We start from the raw sequence: 27,144 nt of genomic DNA, 5'->3' as shown, positions 1-27,144 counted from the left end.
CTTATCTGTTGGTTGTAGGATTGCTTACCTCTATCTATCATTTGCTGCTTAAGCTTTTTGGCATGCTATTGGTCCTGTTTTATTGCTTCACAGGTTGAGACATCATTTTAAGCTATGCAGGGTGCTCTTGTACATCAAACTAGGGTTGATGCCCTGGTTTGATGGCACTGATAGAATGGGGGATATTCTTGGATAAGAGGCTGTAGTTTGTATGTTGGTGTACAAATCTGCTGCTACTGATGGCCCATAGCACCTAAAGATGCCCAGTGATGATTTTCTAGGTCTGTTCAAAGTCTATCTGATTTACCGCATTTAAACTGCCACGCAACGTATGCTTCAATTTAAAGCTTTTCAAAAATTTTAAACATTTGCAATTGAGTTTTACAGCCAAATTAGAGGATAATACTGAAATGTTTAGAATGCTTTAACATTAGTTAACAGAAATTAAAAAACATTTCTGAAGGAGTAAACAAAATAATAAAACTTAAAAAGCTTCATTAATATAATCAAGTTCTTAAGGATAAAACTTGATCATTAATTCAACTTCATTAACCTGTATTTGAAGAAGTATTAACAATCATTAGAAAATATGCAGAAAAAATTCAACATATGATACAATTGAAAGTGATTGAATAATTTAAACACTGACTAGTAAAATCAGTTATATCTTAAAACAAAATACTTGTATCAATTTTGAAGTAAATCACGTAGTCAAGAGAAACAACAGCAGACAAATATAGTGACAATGGAGGAAGATACTACTCCTCCAAGCTGATTTAAAATCACAAACCATTGAGGCAGGGTATTAAACAGGATTCTCTGGAAAATCAATTCATGTGATACAGAATTGCTTCAGGATTACACAAGAAACCCAGAGAAGAATGAGTCAATATATTTCTCAACTCTGTTGGTTCATTTGCACATTACATTTTGAAATGACAAAATGTAAGAGACAGATGCCTTTGGTACGACAGTACTACTATGATACTACACTTGACAATTACTTTTTATCAAGTACTAATCTTATACTGGGGACAGCAAAATTTAACAGAATAATTCAGCTTCCTGGAGGACCTATAGACAACTTTCCTAATAATCTTCACATCTCGTTAGAATTTGGTGATTATCAGGATTTATAATCAGAACTGATTTAAGACTGAATTACAGTCAAAAATTCTGATTAATCCCTTTCAAAGTTATTGCAATCAAAAGCCAATCTAACATTGGTAAGATCTATTCAACTAGTGGTAGAAGCTGAAATTCTAAAACAGCATGATGGGAACAGAAAGCCATCCTTGCTCAAGAAGCTGATCAGGCTTTCTCAACTTTCTACAGTACAAAATTACTAAAGCATCACATGACAGACAAATAAAACATGCCTTAAATACTTTGATGCTGCAAGTTACTATTGTAAATGTGGATTTAAAAAACAACACACACAAAACAGAAGTGATGTTCAGCTTTATTCCACCAGTGCAACTTTTGTATAAAAATGGGACATTTTCAGTGAACATGCAGGAGTTAACAATCATTCAACTACAGAATAGGTAATGTTAATCTGTTGAAAACCTTAACTCCTTTCCGCAACATCTTTGGAACAAAACCCAGAATGCCGTGACGTACCTTCATAAGATCATATTGATTTATATGATGATATGTCAACTTTGGAAAATCAACCTCTCTTAAATGATGTTATTTAGCTGGGAAGAGTGCGCTGAAGCCCATGCCCCACTGCTCCTCTAGCCATCACAAAAAGGCTCTATGGTTCCACCTCTCATCTGATGTGAGCTCAATTTGTAGCTGTTATAGCAGGAGGAACTCAACACTCATCGGCTCTCCCAGAAAAGGCTGACATCCCTGGCATCCACAGTCTTTAAAACACCTTGTCAAGCAGTGGCAGACCAAAGTTGCCCTGCACAGTTCGTGGCTTCTCAGCATACGTGCAAGGAAAGGGAAAATTGATGCCCTGCTTTGCAAACAAGGACCTAGATGTCCTATTAGATGGAATGGTACAAAGAAGGCACATACTCTGCTCCAGGACTGACAGATGAGGCAATGATATCTAACCTCGCAAACCTGGCCTGAGGCCAGACGTTGATTTGTTGTCTATATGGAGTCGGTGTAAGTTGCCATGAATAATGTCTGGAGATGAATGGAAGATTAGCATCACCTTACCTAAAAGGGCTTCAGGCTTGCATTAGTGTTAGAAGAATAGGAAGACAAGAATATTTATAAGCTGATATTGAGATTATGATTTCAATGTGCTAGTCATTGGAAGAATAACTCTTTGGGAAGGGCTTAAGTTACACCAAGAGAACAGGATATTAATATATTGGACTTTGGTCTTCAATTGTAGTCAATTGCTCACATGATTGGGCATTAGGAGAATTCAGGTAACAGAGACACGATAGTGTTTAGAATGATAGGCACATGTCTTAAACAGAGGGTCCTGCCCTTAACTCTAGATTAATTGGACGGATCAAAAAATTGTTCAGCTTGGTATATTCTGTATTGTAAACTCTTCAATTCAAATTACAAAATCTAATAACCAACTGTCAGACCACAGATGAAAAGTTGCATTGGATCAGCAACCTTGACAACTGTAAATCTCTCAATGAGGCTCAGGAGCCCAACCAAAGTTGTTATTTTTGTATTAGTGAGGAAAGGCACTGATCTCCTGTCTACCTAATTCCTTGATGGTTCTAACTGAGAAATGCATCATTCTCTGATCTGTGCTTACCCCCTCCGAGTGAATAATGGGTAAAGGTACCTATCCCTGTGTTGTCCTGGATCCTTGGGGGTTCAAGCCTGAAACAGTCCTTATAACTGATGGTGCTATCTTCATACCCACTATAGTTCAATATTTTCAAGCCTTGCCTTCCATACACTAGAAGCATTTACGCGTAAATACTTCAGCCCCACTTACCTGGGTCTTTTATGACACACTGTTTTTTAATCTCAGTTTAATTCTTTTCATACCGTAGTTCAATTATGTTAATTATTTTTAAGTGGAAGCAAAGATTTTCATGGTGTTGGGTATACCTGATCAACAATTTAAAAAATATTTTTGATGCTGCTTTTTCCCACAGCTCTTCAGTGCCTTGATCCCTGTGAGGTTCATCAGTATATTCTTAATGTGTCACTGGGGGTCAAACAGACAAACAATTTTTAAAAGAACTTATTTTTGTACATACTGCATAGTTCCTCTTTCTGTTGGCTTTATTTCTGTAATAATTCATTAAAGTATCATTAACTTGGAACAGATTCTTTCATTTTTGAAATGATACTGTTAAACTAATGAGCTCTTTGATGTCAATTGATTTCAGCATTAGATTCCAATAAAGGGTTTATAATGTCGCTCTCATGTGCTGCTTAGTACAGATTTCAGCCCCAGGTCAAGCAAATCACTGTTGTGCAGGATATAGACTCTGAGTGAAGACCTAAAATTGAGTTAATTCACTGCTGCAAGTCTGCTGCTACTGCCTTTACATTGGATTTGAAGGTCAAAATCAGAAAATTTCATATAAAAATACAAATGTCATTCACCTTAGTTATTTAATTCAGGAATTCTTGTGTGAAGTTATAGATGTTAGAATTTTGTTGACTTTTATTCCAAGGCCATTAAACATCTAATGAATGGATCACCATAATGTATCTGCGCTTAGACATCAGAGGATTTCAGCTTTTATGCTTTCTCACATCAGATTCGTCATTGAATTAACTCACTCAAGCACAGCAGCATCAAAGGCATTTCTCTTGCCCTCAAAATCACTGAATGTGAGAGAAAGAGAACTGTTGGTTCCCATGTAATATTATTGAAGATGACCCTGTAGATAATTTTCCTCCCCACACCAAAAAGAATTGCCTTCCATCAACATGTGTAGTGAGAGACACTTTTCAATTTGACGAATGCACCCATCTTCTTCCTATTTGGAAAATACAACACTTCAAAATTGCTTCGCTAGCTATGAAGCATTTTGGCATGTGTTGAGGTTACGAAAGGAGCTGTATTTACACAAATCTTCCTTCTTGCCTCCCTCTCTCCTTCCATCCTCTCTTCCTTCTTTAGTTTCATATAATTACAACTCGATTTGTAATGAAATATTGAAATATCCAAAGTAATTTTATGGCCCATATCACCTACAAAGCAACAATTAGTAATGGATTGCAGCTCTGTGAAAACTGTCCCCTATCCAGACACTGCTCTACATCTCATGCCAGATCTTTTGAGCCTAGATTTACCAAAAAAACTCAATTTTCTTTTAGAAGAGTAGATAAAGGCACATTTTTCATAAGACTAGCTGCTGTTTGGCAAGTTTAAATGTCATGAGTAAATGTTAGTGAATAGTTGAGAGTAGAGTGATTTGTGGGGAAAGGAAGTGGGTAAATGGATAGGGTGGGTGAAGTGGGAAGGGTGACAGGTTGAATGGCTGGTTGATGGATGAGGTGGTGAGTGGTTAGGGTGGTCAGGGTGAGTAGTCAACATGCCAGCAGGAGACTACTGCTGGCCAGGTTTTGGGTTGCTGATTGGATCATTAAGAATTTAGAGAAGGTAGCTAGATGTGGTCAGGTCAGCGGGTAATAAAGAGGAATGACCTGGAAAATTAGAGCCAGTTGGAGAGATCATGGAGTTAGACAGGTGTCCTTTTGAAGTTTTGGAGGTTCAGTTCTGGAATTACCCAAGAGTTAAGCCAGGAGTTTTCTATCTAATATTTCCTGGTTAACTGTTCAGGTAAATCCCATGGAAATGTCTGAAGTCACCGATTGAAGTTTTAGAAGCCATTGCAGAAGACCCCAGGGAGCAGTGGAATTTGCCTTTGGATGTTGAAACTTTGCAGGCAATTCCATAGACATTAGTGTGTCAGGGCTATAGAATAATGGGATCAATGTCAGACGAATGTGAAATGATATGTAAAAGGAAAGTGCTGTAGATATTAGAAATCCAAAATAAAAACAAAGTAATAGAGAAACTTTGCATGTTTGGCATTATCTGAAGAGACAGAACCACGGTTAATTAATGCTTCCTATCAGATAATCTTCAGAATTTGAAATTATGTAATAACCAATGTCAGAGTCACCTGATTAAGTGGAAAGAACTGGAAGGGAGCAGGAGCTCTAAACTGTAGCTTATTGAGTTTGGTCACTGATTGAGTTGTAACTATAGAGTTCTTCCTGCAAACTCCATGGAGTCTAATGCCATTTCTTTGGGAGATTAGAATTAGACCCAAGCACACAACAACACAGGGTTCAACACACATCTAAGCTTATATATCCAGTATCTAACAATCCAGAGAGAGTTAGACTTGATAATATGGATTCTCCTCGTTCATTTAGTAGTACATAGAGAAAATTCAAATTCATATTGTCAATGACTTTCTAACCACAAAGCTGAATTGATGGAAAATCATAGGCATAATAATGGTCATCGGTCATAATGATCACCTTATGTTTTAATATCCACTGCTAAGTTGAAAAAAACTTGGTCAGCATGAAAAAACTGTGCTGTTGGTAACATTTCTTAAGCAGCCTTAATCACATTTATATTTGCTTTTCTCATATTGAGTGTGTCTTCTTCAAGTATGAAATAATGGACAATAATGCTTCGACACCGACTCTGAAGGACACGGAGCACAAAGAGAGACACACACTTCTCCACTTAAGCTTTTGTAATTGAAGTCAAAGAACAAGAAATAACACATCCTTAATGAAAAGCAGAAGTGAATAGATTTTTTTTTAAAATTGTAAATTCTAGACTTTCAAGTAGAAAACAATATTTTTTGGATGTGAAGAATCAAAGGAATCCCAAAGGAACAATAAGAAGTTTGAGTTATCAGAATGACATAATTTATTCATTTTTAAAATTCATTGGTAGAATGTGGGTATTGCTTGCTGCGCCAACATTGATTTTGCATCCCTAATTGCGCTTGAAAATGTGGAGATGCGCTGCATTTTAAAACCACTGCCATTCATTTGGTGTAAATAAACTTACAATGCTGTTAGAGAGGTAGTTCCAGAATTTTGATCCAACAACACTGAAGGAACAATGGTATATTTCCAAGTCAGGATGGTGACTGACCCAGAAGAGAACTTGCAGGTGGTGGTGTTCCCATGTGTTGCTGTACTTGCCCTTGTAGACAGTTCTGATCATGTATTTGAAAATGCTATTTAAGGAACCGTAGTCAATTTCTGCAGTGCTTCTTGTAGATGGTACACAGAACTGCTACTGAGAGTCAGTGGCAGAGGGAGTGAATGTTTGTGGATGTGGTGCCAATCAAGAGGGCTGCTTTGTCCTGGATAGTGCCAAACATCTTGATTGTAATTGGAGAGCCATTCATTCAGGCAAGTAATGGGTTTTGCATCATGGTCTGACTTGTGTCTTGGAGATGATTAATGGCTTTGGAAAGACAGAAGATTAGTTACTCACTGCAGTATTTCTAGCCTCTGAACTGCTTTTATATGGCTAATCCAGTTCAGCTTTTGATCAATGAATAACCTCAGGATGTTGATAGTGAGAGATTCGGTGATGGCAATTTTATTGAATTCTAAGGGGTGATGGTTAGATTGTATTTTGTTGGACATGGCTTTTTCTTTGTATTTGTGCACTGCAAGTGTGTGAATGCTCTCTAAAACCAATCAGCCCAACCTGGATATCATCTACTCTTGTGCATTTGGACATGGATTGCTTCAGTATCTGAGAAGTTGTGATCTATACTGAACATTGTGCAATCGTTAGTGAAGCCCCTCACTTCTGATGGAGCAAAGGTGCTTAATGGAGCAGCTGAAGATAGTTGTGCTAGACACTATCCTGAGGGACTCTTGCATAGGTGTTCTGGAGCTGAGATGACAGATTTTCAACAGTCACAACCAACTCCATTTGTGATAGGTATGATTTTAGTAAGTGGAGAGTTTTTGCCTTGTTTTCATTGTTATTGCATTCCATTTCCTATCCAGTTTTGCTCAGGTTTCATGATGCCACACTCAGTCATTGATGTCAAGGGCAGTCACTCTCATCTCACCCCTGAATTTGCTCATGCTTGAACCAAGGCTGTAATGTGATAACAAGATGAATGGCAATGGGATGAACCCAAATTGAGTGTCAGTGAGCAGGTTATTGTTAAGCAAGTGCTGCTTGATAGCATTGTTGCTGATATTTTTCATCACTTTACTGATAATTGTGAGTTGAATAATGGGAAAGTAAGTGGCTGGTTTGGATTTGTCTTGTTTTTTTTGTGTACAGGGCAGAGTTGGGCAATTTTCTACATTGTCAAGTAAATGCCAGTTTTGTAGATGTACTGGAACAGCTTGGATAATGGTATGGCAAGTTCTGGAGCATGTTTTCAGTACTATAGCCTTTGCAGTATCCAGTCCCTCCAATTGACATCATGTGGAGTGTATCAAACTGACTGAAGACGAGCAGCTATGATCCTGGAGAACTCTGAATGAGGCAAAGATGGATAATCCAGTTGGCACTTCCGGCTGAAAATTGTTGCAAATGCTTCAGCCGTATCTTTTGCTCTGATGTGCCAAGCTCCCCCATTTTTCTCAATGTGGTTAGCTTTCTTCTCCATTGAGGTGTTTAATTGACCACCACTATTCACAACTGGATGCTGCAGAACTGCAGAACTTAAACAATAGTTATCAACAATTGGTTGTGGAATTACTTAGCTCTCTCAAACACTTGCTGCTTGGCACACAAGTAGTTCTGTATTTTTCACCTTTACTGGGTTGACACTTCATTTTTAGGTGTGCCTGGGTGCTGCTCCTGGAATGGTCTCTTGAACTCTCCATTGACTCAGGATCGATCCCCTGGTTTAATGGTAATGATAGAGTGGGGAATATGTCAGGCCACGAGGTTGTAGATTGTGCTGGAGTGCAATGTGTTTGCCTTTGATGGTCCACAGCACCTCATGAATGCCTGTTGAGTTGCGAGATCCATTTGTAGTCTGTCCCATTTAACACATTGATAGTGCCACACAATCCAACAAAAGATGTGAAGTTCTCAATGTGACTTTGATTCTATAAGGACTGTGCAGTGGTATCTCTTAAAGTACTGTCATGGATAGATTTATTTGTGCTGGGCAGATTAGTAATGATGAAGTCATGTATGTAATTGCCTCTCATTGTTTCCCTCACCATATGCCATATACCTAGTTTAGCAGCTATGTCCTTTAGAATTCAACCAACTCAGTCAGCAGTACTGTTGCTGAGCCACCCTTGGTGGTGGAAATTGAAGTCCTCCACCCACAGTACATTCCGTGCCCTTTCCACCTTCAGTGTTTCCTCCACTTGTAATTCTAGATGGAGGAGTACTTATTCATCAGACAGGGAGATGGTGGCATGTGGTAATCAGCAGGAGGCGTCTTCGCCCATGATCGATCTGATGCTGTGAAACATCATGGAGTCCAGTATCAATGTCAAAGATTTGCAGGGAAGCGCCCTCCTAACTCTATACTACTATGTCACCACCTCTGTTGGGTCTTTCCTGCTGGTGGGATGGTGGTAGACCATAGAAGATTCATAGAGCCTCTGCAGTGTGGAGCAGGCCATTTTGCCTATCTAGTCCACATCCACCCTACAAACAGCATCCTACCCGGACCCAATCCAACTAGCATAATCCAACTAGCCTGCACATCCCTGACACTATGGACAATTTAGCATGGCCAATCCACCTAGCCTGCTCATCTTTGGACTGTAGGCCAAAACTGGAGCACCCAGAGGAAACCCACGCAGACATGGGAAGATTGTTCAAACTCCACACAGACTCCCAAGGATGGAATCAAACCCGGGTCTCTGTCCTGTGATGCATCAGTGCTAGCCACTATCTGTAGGACAGTTCAAATTTGCCTTCAGATGTTAGTAAGGAAGAGTTTGCATGGTTGACAGAGCTGAGTTTTGCATTGTTGTTTCTGGGGCCTAGGTCGATGTCAGGTCTGGTTTCATTTCTTTCTTAAGGCTTTTTAGCATTCAATATAACCGAATGGCTTGCTAGGGCATTGCAGAGGACAGTTAAGAGTCAAGTATATTGCTGCAGGTCTGGAGTCACATGGAGCACAGATCAGGTAAGAACATTCCCAAAGGGCATTTATAAATCAGATGTGTTTTTACATAAATTGACAATGGTTTCATGGTCATCATTGAATTTTCAATTCCATTTCTTTTGTTAAAATCAAAACATATGGACGTACATGGAATAGTGTAGGTTAGATGGGCTTCAGATTGGTATGACAGGTCGGCGCAACATTGAGGGATGAAAGGCCTGTACTGCGCTGTTATGTTCTATGTTCCATCCATCATTCCTGGTGGGATTTGAAAGCTGATACCCAGAATATCACTTAGATCTCTGGATCATTAGTCCAGTAACAGTATCATTATGACACCACCTCTCCATGTCAATAATAGAAAATATATTAGTAAATTAAGTAATGATATAAGTGTGGCAATATGTGTATGTAGAGTTTAGAAATGATGGTATTGCCCTCAACTTAGGGTGAGTTAAAGGATTTCCAAGCAGAAGGCAAATGCATTACACTATCAGAGATACATATTAGTTATGATTTGGTGGCAATTCAGTTCCTAATTATCTGTTGTGGGAAGTTATTAACTGAACAGTATGCTCCTCAGAGCCATTTTGAAGAACTGACAACCAGAATCTTCTCAATTTTAACAGAGTAAAAAAAATCTGACTTTTAATATGGGAAATAATTTTAATAAACTGTCATTTGTCTCTTACTTCTGTCTATTTGAACGTAGTGAAGCTAGTTTATGTGAGAAATCAAGCATGATAGCTTGAGTATGTGATATGTTATCAGATTTACTGTCTGCTAAAGAAGATTGCTATCAGAATTTAAAATTGGCGTGACTTGTTAGAATCTCAGTAACGTGCTTATTACATTGCAAGAACATTTTTAAAAATTCTGAACTAGTTCTATTCTTTATTTGCTGTCATTCTTACAGCCTAACCTTATTACCTGAGGATGTGATTAATTCTATTTGTCTCCAACAGCCACCAATCCATTGCCTTGTCCACTTGCGATACACTTTTCATCCAGTTTGCTTTTAAACAATTTGAAGATTAGTGAGGTATGAGTTCATTATTACCTCCTTATTTTTGACTCCTAATGGTCTAATCTACCAGTACAACTAGAACTTGTTTTAAAACCAGAACATGCTTTAGTTTCTTTCCTTGAAGATGTAAAACTCAGTTTTTCATAGAATTTCAATCCTTTCTTATTAAGCATGATTCTCGAGATTCATATCTAACACAATAGAATTATTTCCCATAATCTTGGTAACAAAAACTAGAATACATTGCACAAGATATGTTGCTCATGCAGGGCTTTGTCTGGTTTCAGCAAACCATCTTCTGATACACTCCACTGATCAATTCTATGTATGTGGATATATACGTAAGTGTATCAATGTGTATATTGTATATAGGCTGAATTTTGCACTGAGTTGGATCTTCTCTTTCAGTGTAAATGTCAGTGGTAAACCCACCTATGCTTAGCTACCTCATTCTGCAGCTATTTAAGAACTATTGGACCTTTAGTTGAGCTTGGTCTTCTGCCCTCAGTGGAGAGGAAGTCAATTTTGCTCACTGCTTAATACACCACACCTCCCCACTAATCTATCAGCAATGTGCAACAATTGGAAATCAGACCTAATGTCCACATGTTCTATGTCAACCTCATGTATTTGCCAATACTGCCAGTTCTATACTGCACCTCGCAGCTTCCAAATACATGTTTTCAACTGTTTAATCGGGAAAGGCACATCAATCAACCTCACTGATGCTCTCTCCTTTCTCTTATTTGATAATTGGAGGGAACAGTACAGAACCAGCAGGAGACAGGCACACTTGCATTGCCTCAGCCCTATGGAGGAGGTATTGTGAACTATTGGCCTGGCAGTAACGGACACCATTGAAATCAGTGTCATGGAGAACACCCAGGCTGATGGCATGTTTCCGCCTTACGTACTTCGTAAAAGGCTGAAAGAGGTTCCTGAACTAAGGAAGGACTAGGTCACAAGGAGAAATTTGAAAATGTGGGTGAGATGTTCAAATTGAAGCACCATAGGATCACAAGCCAATGTTGGAATGCCATTAAAGGAGTAATACATGATTTATATTTTGCTTCATGTTGCCACATGAACATTCTGGCTTTGGTATGGTATTACAATATGGTTCAACGTTAACTTTTAACTTGGATACACACAGCAAAGCCAGCTATCAGCGTCATAATATTTAGTAAATGTTTTGCATGATCGTAAATCAAAATTTTTAGACCAGGTAAGTTGTGCTCTTAAAATTTCAGTTCCGACTGAGATATTTGAACAACTCTCTGGACTCATAAATGAAAAGGAAAGGGGATTAGTCTCTTCTGTGAACTGTGTAAATGTATGCTGACAGTAAATCCCCTTCCTAACTTCTGTTCTGTCTGTTTTGCTTAGAGGCTGTAAGGCAATTTATTATTGAACACTAATCTGATTCATATTCAGCACTTTTTAAGGCAAAGTCGACAGCTTTTTAACACTGTACAACTGTATGTTGGATTCAAGAATCCTTGTCTTTCCAACTTACCCCAATGGATTTTTTTTTGAAAATAATGTTATTTGTGGGTTCTTGCAGAATGAGTATTCTGTTAAGTAAAGAGAGATCACTATGTGTCATCTGATTCTCATTTTTAAGTGCTATGAAACTGTGACTAGAAGTAATGGTGTAGAACGATAAATTTCTATTGAATTAAAAGCAAAGATAGTTGTGCAATAAATTAAAACTTTCTTTTTTGTCTCTTGAACTCTATCAGCGATGGCTCAATGAATATAAGTTTCCGTCAGAAAGTTTTTGGGTTCAAGACTGACTTCAGAAACATGAGCGCAAACATTCAGGCTGACATTCCAAAATGGAAGTGAGAGAACTGCTCTGTTCTTTCTGATGGGAGGTTGAATAAAACTCCTGCCTGAGTTCTCAATGGACAAAGAGAGCCCCAGGGTAGTATTTTGAAATACCTGGTGTGTTCCCTATTGTACTGTTCAAAATAACTCACACAGGAACTGCAACCAGATCCTGAATTAGGTTTCACGAGTTATTTTCATTCCAGATGTGATATCCCAAATTGTCAAATTCCTGGCTCTCTTTCTTTCTGTCAAACCCCTTGGACGTTTAGAACAAGGTTAATTTGCAAAGGATCTCTTCCCAGTTGAAAACCTTTCTCTCAGACGGTGTGAAGTTTTCTTTTAAAATTAGCTAATTTAACCAGGCTTTTTTGAGTTAACAAAAGTTTTTTAGTTCCTAAGTACAAGAAGAAATAATGACATATGGTGCAGATGAATAGTTCATAAATGAGAAAGGAGTCCAAAAATAGTTTAAAATATGTCAGTTTTCCATGCGTCATTCATGAAGATAATTTGATAGTTGAACAGTCAATTTTTGAAATGGAATTGAAAGTCAATTGAAATCCTATTGTCTTGTGTGTTTTTGACAGTGGCTTGTTGGCAGCACTAATAAAGAAGTGTTTTTCAGTTGTTCTTTATCACTCTGGCTTGAATACTGGCTAACTGGTTTGTAACACACAGAATGAGGGAGTAATTTACCTGTAATTCAGTGATGGGTAATGGTTAGCTCTTTGACTGTGACCCTCAGGGCATGTTAGTGCTTGAATCCATGTTAGTATACATATGTACATCAGCACATAAGCACACCTTCTTCCATTAACATACACGAGCAGGATTGAACTGGCTTTTATCTTCTCTTCTTGTGTATCCTCAAAAGGGGAAGATACAAAACATGCTTATCACCCACACTGCTGTTTTGCTCGCATTGTATTAATAGCCTGAGATAAGCCCCAGAAGATGAAACTCCAGTTTGTAATTTATTTTTCCCTTACAACACTATCCCTTTGAAGCCTCCTTTACACCCCAGCAGGTGTGACATTCTGGGGTTTCTTACCAGACAGCCACTGAACTTACATGTGCAGTCATTTGTTTGGCTATAGCAGTCCTTTTGTTGAGAAATAAAATATGTTGGAATTAAAAGATTTTTGTGTCATAGGTCGCTCAGATTTTGATCTATGATCATAATACGTCTCCAGCGGCGGCATAGTAGCTCAGTGGTTAGCACTGCTGCCTCACAGTTCCAGGTTCGATCCCACTCTCAGGCGATCCCACTCCCAATCTGTGTAGAGTTTGCACATTCTCCTTGTGTCTGTGTGGGTTTCCTCACCAAGTCCAAAGACATGCAGGTTAGGTGGATTGGCTATGCTGAATTGCCCATAGAGTCCAGGAATGTAGGCTAGTTGAATTAGTCATGGGAAATGCAGGATAACAGGGATACATTGCATTTGGATGGGATGGTCTATGGATGCTCAGTGTTTGCCGAGTATTCTGCTTCCACACTGTAGGGATGCCATGATTCTGCATGATGAATTAAGTGATATAGCAATAAAATGGTCTGATTGATTGACAATTTAATAGGGTTGTTGTGCAGCATTTAAAAAATATGTTCAGAATGACTTTCCTTTAAGGATTTTCATAAATGTCTTGTTACTCTAGGATTCATTGGTTCTGTACAGAGTGCAAACTTGGTGAATGGGTATGGAATTGCTAAAAGTCGGCATGGAGGGTATAAGGGTCCATGGAGGTGTGTCAGGAAATGAGTTACCATTGACGAAAGGAAACACAGTTGTGGCTGGGTAGTTGCAAGGGTCTGTATGAGTTGTCATGGATGGGATAAGCCCAGAAATAACCAGTGGTCATGTGGAAAACATATTCACCTGGAATGAATCTGGAATTCACTGGCCATGAAGTGGACTTATTGAACAGGAACCTGAATAAGCACTTGAACCACTGCGATCAGCAAAACTATGGAGTAGATGTTGGAAAGTGGAATTGGTATGAGGTAATTAGTTCATTAAACTAGTGCAGATGTGAGGGGCTGAATGCCTCTTTCTGTGCTGTAATATTTCAAAGGTGGCAATTAGGGTTAGTAGGCTTACTATTCACCATAACAATCAGAACAAATCCCAGAGAATGAAGGTGGGATTTAAACAAGTTAACATTCGGCAGCCTCTGTGGCCATTTCAAATCTGCACCACGGGATGGTGGATCTTTCTTTATCCTATGCCCCTAGCTAAAATCATGCCATTCACTGCCCTTTTTCTCGAGAAGGAAGGAAGGCCTGGACATTTCCAGACTTCAACCACCTGTCTCAAGGTGAAAGTCTGTTTCATGTCCTCCAGAGTTTAGAAAATAAGTAGTGATCTTATTGAAAGATGTAACGTTCTTAAGTGGCTTGACAATGATTCTGCGGAATCGAGAACTAGAGGGAACAGTTTCAGAGTAAGAGGTTTGCCATTTAGGACTGAGTTGACAGATATTTCTTCACTCTAAGGGTTGTGAATCTTTGCTATTCTCTACTTCAGAGAACTATGGTTGCTCAGTCTTTGGGTATATCAAACATATAGGCAGATTTTTGGATACTGAAGAAATCAAAGAATGTTTGGATAGGACAGGAAGATGGAGTTGGGCACAAGAGAAATCATCATTTATTGTACGGCAGAGTCAGCTCAAAGGGTTGAGCGGGTTGCTCCTGTTCTATTTCTCACGTTCTTAACTTACAAAGTATTGAGTTGGCTGAAATGTGCTCTACAATGTTTTAAGATCATAAAAGACCTTTTGTCCATTCAAGTCTTTAGTTTAATTGCACTCAGCACATAAGTGATTGTGACAGTGGAATATTTTACATTTTCTTCTTCTTGCAACTGTTTAAACAATATTTTGGGATATCATTGTTTAAGTGCAATGACAGTGAACAATCGCTATACTGCACTGTTCATTTGTTATATAGAAAAATTAATTCATAAATAATCACATGCATGTTAATTTAATCATGGATATCAATGACTTTGAGGTTGAATAATATTAATGGAAGTGAATTGATAGAAGTGAAAGATACCATCAGTCTGTTTCAAAGAGTGATTCCCCTGGCAGTGAAGGTCAAGGACACCACTCGGCAATATAAACTACAAGCTCAAAAGAAAAACATATTGAAAGTGAAGTTTAGGAAAGAGCATTCTGTTATATAAACAAAGTTAAATAAGCTGTCTTGTCACATTAAGTTCTTTACATAGACTAATTCCCTCATTCATTTAGCACTGTTCTAATGTATATATCAAAATGAATAATAATTGGACAAGGGAGATCTTTCAAGAATAAACACTCTCCCTTGTGAAGCTATTAATTGGAATGCAGAAAATGCAGCAGATTGCAGTATATCCCAGAGTCATTGTTTAATTTAAGACTAAGTAATAAGTTTTATAGAGCCTTTGTTTATGAATAATGAACAGAATGCATTTAAGATTTCGTCTAAAGATAGTGCTTTTTCGAGCTGAAGAATGAATAAAATATTTTCGAATTACAAATTACAATAATGTCAAAGGGTATACAAGAATCTTATGGCAAAATAAGGAAAGAATCCTTCCAACTTAGAATCTTTATGCTGACTTTCTCTTTCTTCAAAGGAATTCAAGTGTGCTGTTTTACATTCTGTTCCTTTTTATCACCGAAGACCTTTACGCTGCCAAGGAAATAATGTGATAGCTAAACTCTTTTCCATGACACATATTTACCGTGGCTGTGCCTTTCTCTTTGATGAAGGTAAACCATGTCAATCATCAGGAAAGTTCAAAATCTGGTTTTGCAGAAGGTATAAACTAATTAAACCAAGCTTTTCAAAGTTGCTCCCAACAGCAAAATGAACATTAAAAGCAAGGAAATGATTAGATTAGATTAGATTCCCTACAGTGTGGAAACAGGCCCTTTGGCCCAACTAGTCCACACTGACCCTCCAAAGGGTAACCCACCCAGACCCATTTCCCTCTGACTAACGCTCCTAACACTATGGGCAATTTAGCATGACCAATTCACCTGACCTGCATATCTTTGGACTGTGGGAGGAAACCGGAGTACCCGGAGGAAACCCACGCAGACACAGGGAGAATGTTAAAACTCCACACAGACAGTCACCCGAGACTAGAATCGAATGTGAGACCTGGTTCTGTGAGGCAGCAGTGCTAACCACTGAGCCACCATGCCGCCCCTGTGAAAGGGGACCAGAGCACCCAGAGAAAATCCCCGCAGACAGGAAGAACGTGCAAACTCCACAGTCGCCTGAGGCTGGAATTGAACCTGGGTCCCCGGCGCTGTGAGGCAGCAGTGTTAACCACTGAGCCACTGTGATACCCTTTCCCCTCTAATTATTTTTTTAAAAAATTAGATTAGGTTAACGTAGAAAAGGTTATACTAGCTAGAGAAAAGCTATGAATAAAATATAAAAAAGAATGAAAGAATATTAAAACTTCACAAAAGCTAACTGCAAATACAATGTTAAGTTTTTTGAATTAATGCTGTATGTTTAAAACTGTCATTACAGAACTATTCTTGATTTTTGAAAAACTGATTTCAATAAGTTTTGTGTTATTCATAGCTTGATGGTGTATGGCCTGTAAACATACAAATATATCTACCTAGAAAGAAAGGATTTTCTTCTTGATCAAGTGTCAATCTTAAGTGTTAAGCTTCACCTTGCTTTAGAAATATTACTTTTGCTTGGATATTGTTTAATATTAAAGTTATAATACATGGCTTGGTGTCAGAAGAAATAAATAATTTTGCACTTTTGGAGATTCCATCCTTCACATTGAAGCTAAGGTCACATCTGTCCTCTCAAAAGACCAGTGGCACTATTTGAGGAAAGCAAAGCATTTTTCTGGTTCATACAAAGCTAAAGACTGCAGAAACCAGAAGTCTGAAATAAAAATGTAGGAAATGTTCAACAGGCCAAGCAGCATTTCTGGTTGATGAAATAAATAGATTATTTTTTAGTCACTTGTGGGACTTGGATGTCACTGGCTGGCCAGCATTTATTGCCCAACCCAGGTTCCCCTTGAGAAGGTGGCTGAAAACTGGTATTTTGTAAAGTTGGGGATCACTGGAAGAGGCCAGCATGGATTAATGGGAAGGTGATAGCATAATGGTGTTATCACTGGACGAGTAATCCAGAGACCCTGGAAATGTTCTGGGGACCTGGGTTTGAATTCTTCCATGGCAGATGGTGGCATTTGAACTCAGTAAAAGAAATTTGGAACTAAGAGTCAAATGATGATCATGAAACTATTGTCAATGGTTGGAAAAACCTACCTAGTTCACTAATGTTCTTTAGAGAAAGAAACTGCCAACCTTACCTGTCTGGCCTACATGTGACTCCAGACCCACAGCAATGTGATTGACTCTTAATTGCCCCCTATAATTAGAGGTGGGTAATAAATTCTGGCCTAGAGTAAAAAGAACCCACTTGGCACTTCTGGCTGAAGATTGCTGCAAATGTTTCAGTTTTATCTTTTACATGGATGTGCTGGGCTCTTCCATCATCAAGGATGGGGAAAATTGTGGAGCCTCCACCTCCAATGAGTTGTTTAATTGTCCAACACAATTCATGTCTGGATGTGGCAGGACAGCAGAACTTAGATATGATCTACTGGCTGTGGGATTGCTTAGCTCTGTCTATCACTTACTGCTTATGTTGCTTGCATGCAAGTAGTCCTGGTTAATGGCTTCACCAGGTTGAGACTTCATCTTTAGGACTGCCCCGTGCTGCCTTTGGCATGCCCTCCTGCACTCTCCGTTGATTCCCCGGATTGATTGTAATGGTTGAGTAAGGGATATGCTGGTCCATGAGGTTGGAGAATGTGCTGGAGTACAATTCTGCTGCTGTTGATAGCCCACAGTATCTAATGGATGCCCAGTCTTGAATTGCTAGATCTGATTGAAGTCTGTTTCATTTAGCATGGTGATAATGTCACGTGACATGAGTATGAAAGCAGGAGTTTGTCTCCACAAGGACTGTGCCATGGTCACGTTTACTGATACTGTCATGGAAAGACAAATCATCAGCCAGCAAATTGGTGAGGTTGAGGTCAAGTATGTTTTTCCCTCTTGTTGCTTTCCTCACCATCTCCTGAGGACCCAAATATGTCCTTTTGGACCCGATCAGCTTACTGAGTAGTGTTATTGCTGAGCAATTCTTGGTGGTGGACTTTAAAATCCTCCACTCAGAGTACATTTTGTACCCTTACTATCCTCAATGCTTCCGCCAAGAGTTGTTCAACATGGAGGAGTAATGTTTGATTAGCTGAGGGAGGATGGTACATGCTGATAAGCAGGCAGTTTCCTTGGCCATGTTTAAACTGAAGCCTTGAGACTTCATGGGGTCCGGAATTAATATTGCAGACTCCCAAGCCAACTCCCTCCTCACTGTATACCACTGTGCCGCCATCAATGCTGGGGTCTGCCTTGCAGTGGGATGGTGATGTGGTGTCTGGAACATTGTCAGGTTTGATTCCGTGTATAGAAATATGTCAGACAATTGCTCTCCCAATTTTGGCACTAGCCCCAGATGTTATTGAGGAGGACATTGCCGGGTTGCTAGGGCTGTTCTTGCTGCTGTCATTTCTGACATCAGTCAATTTCATTTCTTTGAGACTTTATACCGACTGATACAATTAAGTGGCTTGCTCGGCCATTTCAGAGAGTAGTTGATAGTCGACCACATTGCTACGGCTCTGAAGTTACATGTAGGTCAGACCAGGTGAGGTTGGCAGTTTCACATTAGTGAACCAAATGAGCTTTACCAACAATTGTTTCATAGTCATCAGAAGCTTCTTAATTCCAGATTTTTTTTATTGAATTCAAATTCCACCTTCTACCATAGCGGAATTTAGACTTGAGTCTCCACAACATCAGCTGAGCTTCTGGATTAGCCTAGTGACAATACCACTGAGAAAATGCCTTCCCTAATATAAGGTTCATCCATATTGAAACAATAAGATCATAGACATTGACGCAGAAGTAGGCCATTCAGCCTACTGAGTCCGCTCCTCCAATTCAGTTAGATCGTGGCTGATTGGATAATCCTCAATTCCACTTCCCTCCCTTATCCCCATAAACCTTGATTCACTTACTGATTAAAAATTGTCTTTCTCAGACTTGAATGTACTTGATAGCCCAGCATCAACAGTCTTTTGTCATAAAGAATTCCACAGTTTCAGTATCTCCAAGAGAAGTAAATCCACCTCAGCCTTGTCTTAACTGTGCAAACACTTATTCTGACATTATGCCTTCTGAAACTTGATCTCCCATTAAGGACAAACAACCTTTCTGCATCTTCTCTGTCAAGTATTCCAAGAATCTTATGTATTTCAATAAGCTTGCCTCTCATATTTCAATGAGTATAGGCTCAGTCTACTCAATCTGTGCTCAACAGAGAGTCCCTTAACACCTGGTATCAGTCCAATGAACCTTCACTGAACATGCATCCAGTGCTCATTTACCTTTCCTTTGATAAGATGCCCAAATTGTTCACAGTATTGCAGCTGTGGTCTGACTAATGCCTTGTGTAGTTTTAGCAGACCTTTCATTCCCTTTGAAATAAAGATCAATATTCTATTTGCCTTCACTGTTATCCACTGAACTTGGAATGCTAATTGTTTTGTGATTCATGGCGGAGGAATCCAAAATCCTTCTATTCCATAATTTTCTGCAGCTCTTCACCATTTAAATAATGTTCAGCTCCTCTGGCTTCCTACTAAATTGCATAACCTCTCATTTCCTCACATTATATTTTACCCACCAAATTTCTATCTTTAAGTTGCTACCTGACTACTGAATAATTCCACATTTCAGTAATTATCATCCTTGTTAATGATTATTTCCTAACCAATATCACAAACCATATCACATTGGACAACATGCTATGGGTGGGGTCCCCGCACGTAAATGTCCGGGTGAGCCTGTTTCCAGCTGGCCAACTCACCCTGCTTTATTTTTTCAGGCAATGGATCAACCCCAAGCATGCCAACCCTACTCAATACTCCTGAAGAAAGTCAAAGACCATTGGTGAACAACAGCAATTTTTATCAGTATAGCATTAATAAAAGTTCCACGTTGGTGAAAAAGCAGGTAATTCTGTTTGGGACTAGATCATGGTCAGCTATAAATTCTGAGGTTAATGGAAAGGGGAAGAAATTTTAAAAGAAATTTTACATGAAATATGGTATTGCAGAATAGATAGATGAACAACAGTTTAATAGCTACTTGATTATATTTCTAGCTGTACGTGTCCTATCCAAATGCTTGACAAACCCTCCTTCCATGAAGGAACTGCAGAAACCGAAGCTTTTTTTGACAGTCATAAACAAATTAAAGACATACAGTATTCTGTCAATATGATGTAATAAAGCAATTAATTATGAAAAATGCATAGCTATGAATCTAACATTCCCAAACAAATTTATCTGATTTTGCTTGAGTTCATTGTAATTTTGGATGATAGTTGACAATTGGTCAAATTTTGCACGGTTTTAATGGCTACATTTCATAATCAAAATTTAAACTGCAATTAAGGCTCATGTTCTCTGAAACAGCAAAATAATTAAGGATCCTTAAAATGTTATATGTAGATGAAAAGCCACTTTGTAAACAAGATATTTAGTATTTCAGCTGTCGTAACCAAGAAGTAGCTCCCATTGGAAGGTACACACAATGATGAACAGGGGAGGGCTAAAGGATGGTATGGAATTAGCTGAAGCATACGTGAAAGGTGCTGGGGAATCAGCAACACAGATATGGAAAGGGGAGAAATGTTGATGAAAGTAGAGTCACAGGTAGATAGGATAGTGAAGAATGTGTTTGGTACGCTTTCCTTTACTGGCCAGAGTATTGAGTACAGGAGTTGGGAGGTCATGTTGCGGCTATACAGGACATTGGTTAGACCACTTTTGGAATATTGCATGAAACTTTGGTCTCCTTCCTATTGGAAAGATGTTGTGAAACTTGAGAGGGTTCAGAAAAGATTTACAAGCATGTTGCCAGGGTTGGAGGATTTGATCCATAAGGAGAGGCTGAATATGCTGAGGCTGTTTCCCTGGACTGTCGGAGCCTGAGGGGTGACCTTATAGAGGTTTATGAAATCATGAGGGGCATGGATCGGGTAAATAGACAAGGTCTTTTGCCTGGGCTGGGGGTGTCCAGAACTAGAGGGCATAGGTTTAACGTGAGAGAAAAAAGATATAAAAGGGACCTCAGGGGCAATTTTTTCACACAGAGGGTGTTACATGCATGGAATGAGCTGCCAGAGAGAGTGGTGGAGGCTGGTACAATTACGGTATTTAAAAGACATCTGGATGGGTATATCAATAGGAAGGGTTTGGGGGATATGGGCCAAATACTGGCAAATGGGGTTAGGTTAAGTTAGGATACCTGGTTGGCATGGACGAGTTAGACTGAAGGGTCTGTTTCCATCCTGTACATCTCTATGACTCTATGATAATATAAACTTGTTAAAGGAGCAGCATCATTGTACCCTTTTCATTATTCTTATCGCAGATACTTTATCTTTAGTGTTTTCACACTTCACTTCAGTTTCCTGATCATGATGAAGTTCAAAGCATTGGGGTTTGTCTTTCAGCAGTAATTAGAAGGGTGGATTTTTCTGTCTAACCTTGAAAGAAAAGAATTTAGGAACCAGATCCAGCAGATATCAATGATTCCCTTTATCTTAAGAGAACAGAAGAGATCTAAGAAAGCGAGGCTCCATAAAGAGACTTGTAGCCATTTGGGTAAAGCTGAAGGATCCATGTGGAGATAACAGAGACGATTATTGATTTAAATTTGGCTGTGCGGTAACAGATTAAAAATAGAATAACCCACAAATCTGTCAATAATCACATAAAAGGCACTTAGAGAGTGAATCAATGGAAGATGTCAGTTGTAGAATTATTTAGAAATGTGAATAAAATTCAGATGAAAATTCAGTCTGCCACAGAATAACAAACTTTATTTAGTTCTACAGTTGGATGCTAACAGTTATGAGCAAAATAATGTGAAAAAAGCTACAAATTCTTGTAAACATATTTTGTATTGAAACTTTGCAAAAATAATTATGGCCCAAACTGTAGGATAAATCATGTCAGATCATCCAAGGATTAGCAATGCATTTTAGCTCTAACCAGCCAGAACTAAACAATTAAAGGTGTTCTTTACCAAGGGTCTCTTCAATTTGGAATTTGCAACTTAGTAAATCGGCTCTTGGTGTGTTTAACAAAAATACCTGCCATTGTTCACATTTATGACTACTGAGTCGAAATTTGGATTCTTACTATTCTTTAATGTATGAGGAAAAATTTAGAGAAGGATAGACTCAGGTTATAAAACAGTACCAATTTTAAGTGGCAAACTTCATGAGGAATAGATAGAACATAAAAGCACAAATATAAGCCATCATCAAACAGAGGGTACAAACAAATCAAATATTTGATCACCAGCTTGCTGCACTTAACTTCATAATAACTCAGAATTTTACCATTGCTGTGTGAGTTTAATTAAGTATGTGTGTGAAGTGTGGTGAGATTTATTGAACTACAAATACTTGGAATTCGAAATTGGGGTTGGCCTGCAACATTCAATTTTGGTATTCATTTGCTCGGTATTGGCTGTCTATTAGCTAATATTAGCTCGGTAAAAAGTCAGGTGAAACAGCTAAAAGTTAATTATCAGCTATTGTAAATAGTTTAGCAGCAGTACTTGAGCTGTGGAATATTTTCAGGACCCATATCTGCAGTATGCACCAGAAAGCATAATCTTCCCTGAACTTACCTTACAAGCGACCATTTCCATATCTATTTAAGATAGGGTTCCTTGAGAGTGTTGTGGTGCACTGCCAGTGTTCCCTACCTCTAGACCAGCAAATCAAGGTTCAAGTCCCACCTTCCCCAAAAATGTGTATATATAGATATGTCTGTAATACAATCTATTAGCAACTCTTGTTTTACGCTGTTGTGATACAGTGCTACTGGCCCTATCTCACCTACACCAAATGTACAATACAAAGCACATCTGACCTGGTTGATGAAAGATATCTACAAAATTAGTGCAGCAATGTTACACTTGAAGCATGCAATAGGCTGCAGCCAATGAAGTCTAAATTGCCATTAGGAATTGAAGAAAGGCTTCCTAGTCTCCAGACCCAGGCAAAGGTCTGGTAGCTGTGGACGGGAGAGATGGATTCTGCTCAGACAGAGCCTCTGGTTCTGATGTCCATGGTCCTTTGATGGGATTGTGTTTCCACACAGTTGCTGATTGTGCTACATAGCTTGGAGAGAGGGGAGTGCATTGCAATGGAAAAATCAAGTTAAATCCCCTTCATCACCCCAACACGATTGACGAACCATCACCACTATGTAAAGCCATTGTCAATGTTAAAATTTATCTACTGGGTATGGAAAGATGTCATGGCACAGACAGTCTTTAACTTATATTTTGTTCTTAATGCCACCATCAAGCCTGTCTCTGCGCGATAAACAAAGTTTCCACTTGAAACCATGGGCAAATTTTCAGGATCTCGTGCTTGTGCTTCAGAATGAAATTGGAGTTGTTGTAGAAACTAACCATGGTGTGTGGTCTAATCATATAGTTCAAAGATTTTGTGAACGCATTCCTAGGATTATGATATAGAATGGAATTGTAATAGAATTCAACTAAAGCATTGCTTCAGTTGTAATGATCTCAGCCAAGACCACCACATTTATGCTATAGTCCAGTTAGAAAACAGCTCTTGAGAGTATACAAAAATCTATGTATTTTGATGGCCAGATAGTTGTTGTAACAACAAACATCGATTAGGAAAACCTGATGCAGCAGACTCCCAGGAAATTGCTTTAATAAACTGAAAACTCCAGATGGACAATTCCCCTGCATCTGGAACACTCTGGGAGAAAAATCCCTTAATGTCAGAGAATTTGAAGGAATCTGACTCACTTAAGCTTAATAGTTAGTTAGAAAAAAAAACAGGATTGTAAGCCTGCTTTAACTCTGTAATTCCTGAATAAATATTAAATGGAACCTGCATATTCACCACTGACAACCCCAACTACACCACGCCAGTATCCTACATCGTCTCCGGTAATCTGAAATCTTCCTAACCCAACCCTGTTTGGCCAGGCACCACTAGCCTCAGCCAACACCCTCTCCTCACCCCCATCCACTCCCATCCTGGCCTGACAAATCTTAACCTAAACTGACACCTTTCAACCCACCCCTGGCCCAACCCCATTCCACTTGACAAAGACCCATTCCTACTTTGGACCCAACAGCTCCCCTAATGACCCTTCCTCTATTCAGTACCCACCTGGGCATGACCTAATACCCCCAATCAGCATCCCTCCCAACTGACCCAATCTGAAATGCCCCCATGTCCCAAACCTGACATCCCCAACACAAAATCACAGCTCCCTACCAGCTTCCCAGACCACCCCAACCTGATACTCTCCCAACAACCCCTGACCCTACCTGACAATCCCTTAACTGGGCCCAAAACCAACCCTTGCCCAAATCAACTCCATGCCTGTGCATTCATCTAATTACGTAGTATTGTACCTACATGTCTCCTTACTCACCTGTCACCCTACTCCCTCTATATCTTCCAAATCTACTCCCCTCACTTACCTTGCATTCTCATATTTTCACAGTAGCTTTCAAAGTATTTGCTGAATATTTAAACTGCAGTATATGGCTGTAAACATCTTTACAACAATCCTCAATGATGATGAATTTTTAAGAATCCTGGACAGCTTCATAACAGATGGTCCGTGTTTAGGAATCTCCAGCACAGATATTATCTAAAGGTAAATGCATAGTTTTTATTCTGAACAGAATCAAAAATAGGGTTTCCAACCTGATTGGAATTTCTGGACCAAGTCAGAGTCCCCAGGTACTTACCAAGATTCCACAGTATTGAACAAACAATTAGAGTTTAGATGAGCAAAGCAATCTATATATACCTTATATTGTCACACTCAATTAAAATGGGCAACAGACAGTAAATAAAGTTTCCTCTTCACTGTCCTCTCGACAATTATTGATTGTCAATAAATGTTGGCCTAAACAGCAACATCCTCACACTGTGAACAAAATAAAGCACTCCTTGGGGTGATCAATGCATATTCCATGAATTTCTCAACAAACTCCTTTTAAATGTTACTAAATCTCAGACAAACATTTAAAAGAATTCCACTTCCTCACTTCTGAAGCTCTAGCTTTGAAATTCCTTCAAACCCATTCTGTTGTGGACTTTCATGTCTGCTCATATCCTTGTAGTTCACCCTCCAGGGACTTCACTGTCTTACATTCTTGAGACTGTCCTCCAGCATCTACCCATGGACACAATTCCAGTTTTTATTTCAAAGATAGCTACATTCCCTAAGCAACCATTGACTCTTGGGTTTTCCAAACTTTAGTCTTTCTCAGTGGAATCAAACAAATGCCATTTGTGGAATTTCTTTAAATTCACTTTGAATGTATTGAGTCATTATAGATGCACAGGTTTCTTCCAAGACCCCATCACTTACAGAAATTTTCTTGAGTTCCAGCCTCAACACTTTATTACATCTAAAGACTCATACAACTTCTCTGACTGCAGACCCTGCTCTGAGAAGTATCCTTTTTCAGGATTGAGCCTCTTCTTTCTAAAGCTGACCATCTCACTGACGAGCAGACAGAAAGTTGTAAACTCCCCTGTTCTGATCAACAGATTGAAACTGACTTGGACTGCTGTTTAGTGACCCTTCATCTGTGACCTATTGATGATAGATGATGGGTCATTGAATGGGTCACAATAGATGACTTATTGAAAACCTAACAAAAAAAAATCCAATCCTGTTCAAGGCAGGATTCAATATAAAAGCTATTGAATGTGTTGTCTGAAGGTTATAAATCTCCAGTTAGTTTCCTGTCCTCAGCTGCCAGGTCAGAACACATAGCCAAAATGAATTGTGTCCCACAGTAAAGAAAGAACCGCAAAGATGTAACAGCATAGGAGGCCATTCAGCCCATCCTGCCTGCATTCCTTCTATTCCTCATGCCAATCTCTTGCCTTTTTCCCATATCTCTGCATGCCAGGGAAAGGGAGCACTTTGATTCTTCTCTATTGGGAGCTGCTTGTGCATTTGATGGTAACAATAATGATTCAAAATGGCAACATAGCAAAAAATACATCCTTAGCTGTCTTCTCATTTATCCCCAAGTGATGCACAATGACAAGTGCAACATGGCCAATATTTTTAACAAGTTGGGATGACTTAGCAGACCTAAAAATAGTAGGCAGAACCTGGACACTGAATTCATGCTTTGGTGTCTGGGGGTGATTTTCTTACCCCAACAAAGTGGTGTGAGCTTTACACTGGTGCAGAGGATGATTAATCTGGACTATTTCAAGTTAGTGTTGAGCTCAAACAGGCTCCATTTTCACAGTTCCAGGTCCTTTAACTTGCAGAATGGGAAATGTTATTTTTATAGTGGAACCACAATCCCTTGTGAAAGGGTTGTTTATGGTCTGTTTAAGTGCTTTAAGGCCTCAGCCATTTAAAATTTTATTTTACATATCCCTTGTTGAAGAGTTCTTGTTGTGGCGATGATATCATGAGCAGCAAGTGAGCCCAGCATGGACTCGATTATGCCCAGCAGCATGAACTCAAATAGGCCCAGCCACGTGGACTCAAATAGGCCCAGCAGCATGGACTCGACTAGTCTTAGCAGCATGGACTCGACTAGGCCCAGCAGCATGGACACGTGTACGCCCAGCAGCATGGACACTTGTACGCCCAGCGGCATGGACCCAAATAGGTCCAACAACACGGACATGTGTAGGACCAGTAGCACAGACTCGAGTAGGCCCTGCAGCGTGGACTCTAGTATTTCGAGTGTGGAATCGAGTAGGCCCAGCAGTGTGGACTTGAGTATGCCCAACAGCATGGACTCAAGTAGGCCCAGCAGCGTGGAACTGTGGCATTGAAGGTGAGCTTGGGTTTCTGCTAGCTTCTGCATTGACGAGGTGGACTTAGAATTGACTCATGGCTGCTGCTTCAGAGGCGAGATTGGATTCCAGGCAGCATCCAATTCAAGCACAGGTTCATGGATGTTGAGACAGGTTTGGGCCCAAAATGAGACCCGGCAGCATCAGCAGTGACTGCATCAGTGAGATGGGTCCGAAGCAGACTCATGGCGGCCGTGTAAAGTTTCTGCATTGGTGAGATCTAG

This window comes from Chiloscyllium plagiosum, unplaced genomic scaffold (assembly GCF_037043375.1).
Source record: "Chiloscyllium plagiosum isolate Xiang-an unplaced genomic scaffold, Cpla_swu_hap1 HiC_scaffold_16, whole genome shotgun sequence".
Classification (NCBI taxonomy): domain Eukaryota; kingdom Metazoa; phylum Chordata; class Chondrichthyes; order Orectolobiformes; family Hemiscylliidae; genus Chiloscyllium; species Chiloscyllium plagiosum.
Note: the sequence above shows the minus strand (reverse complement) of the source record.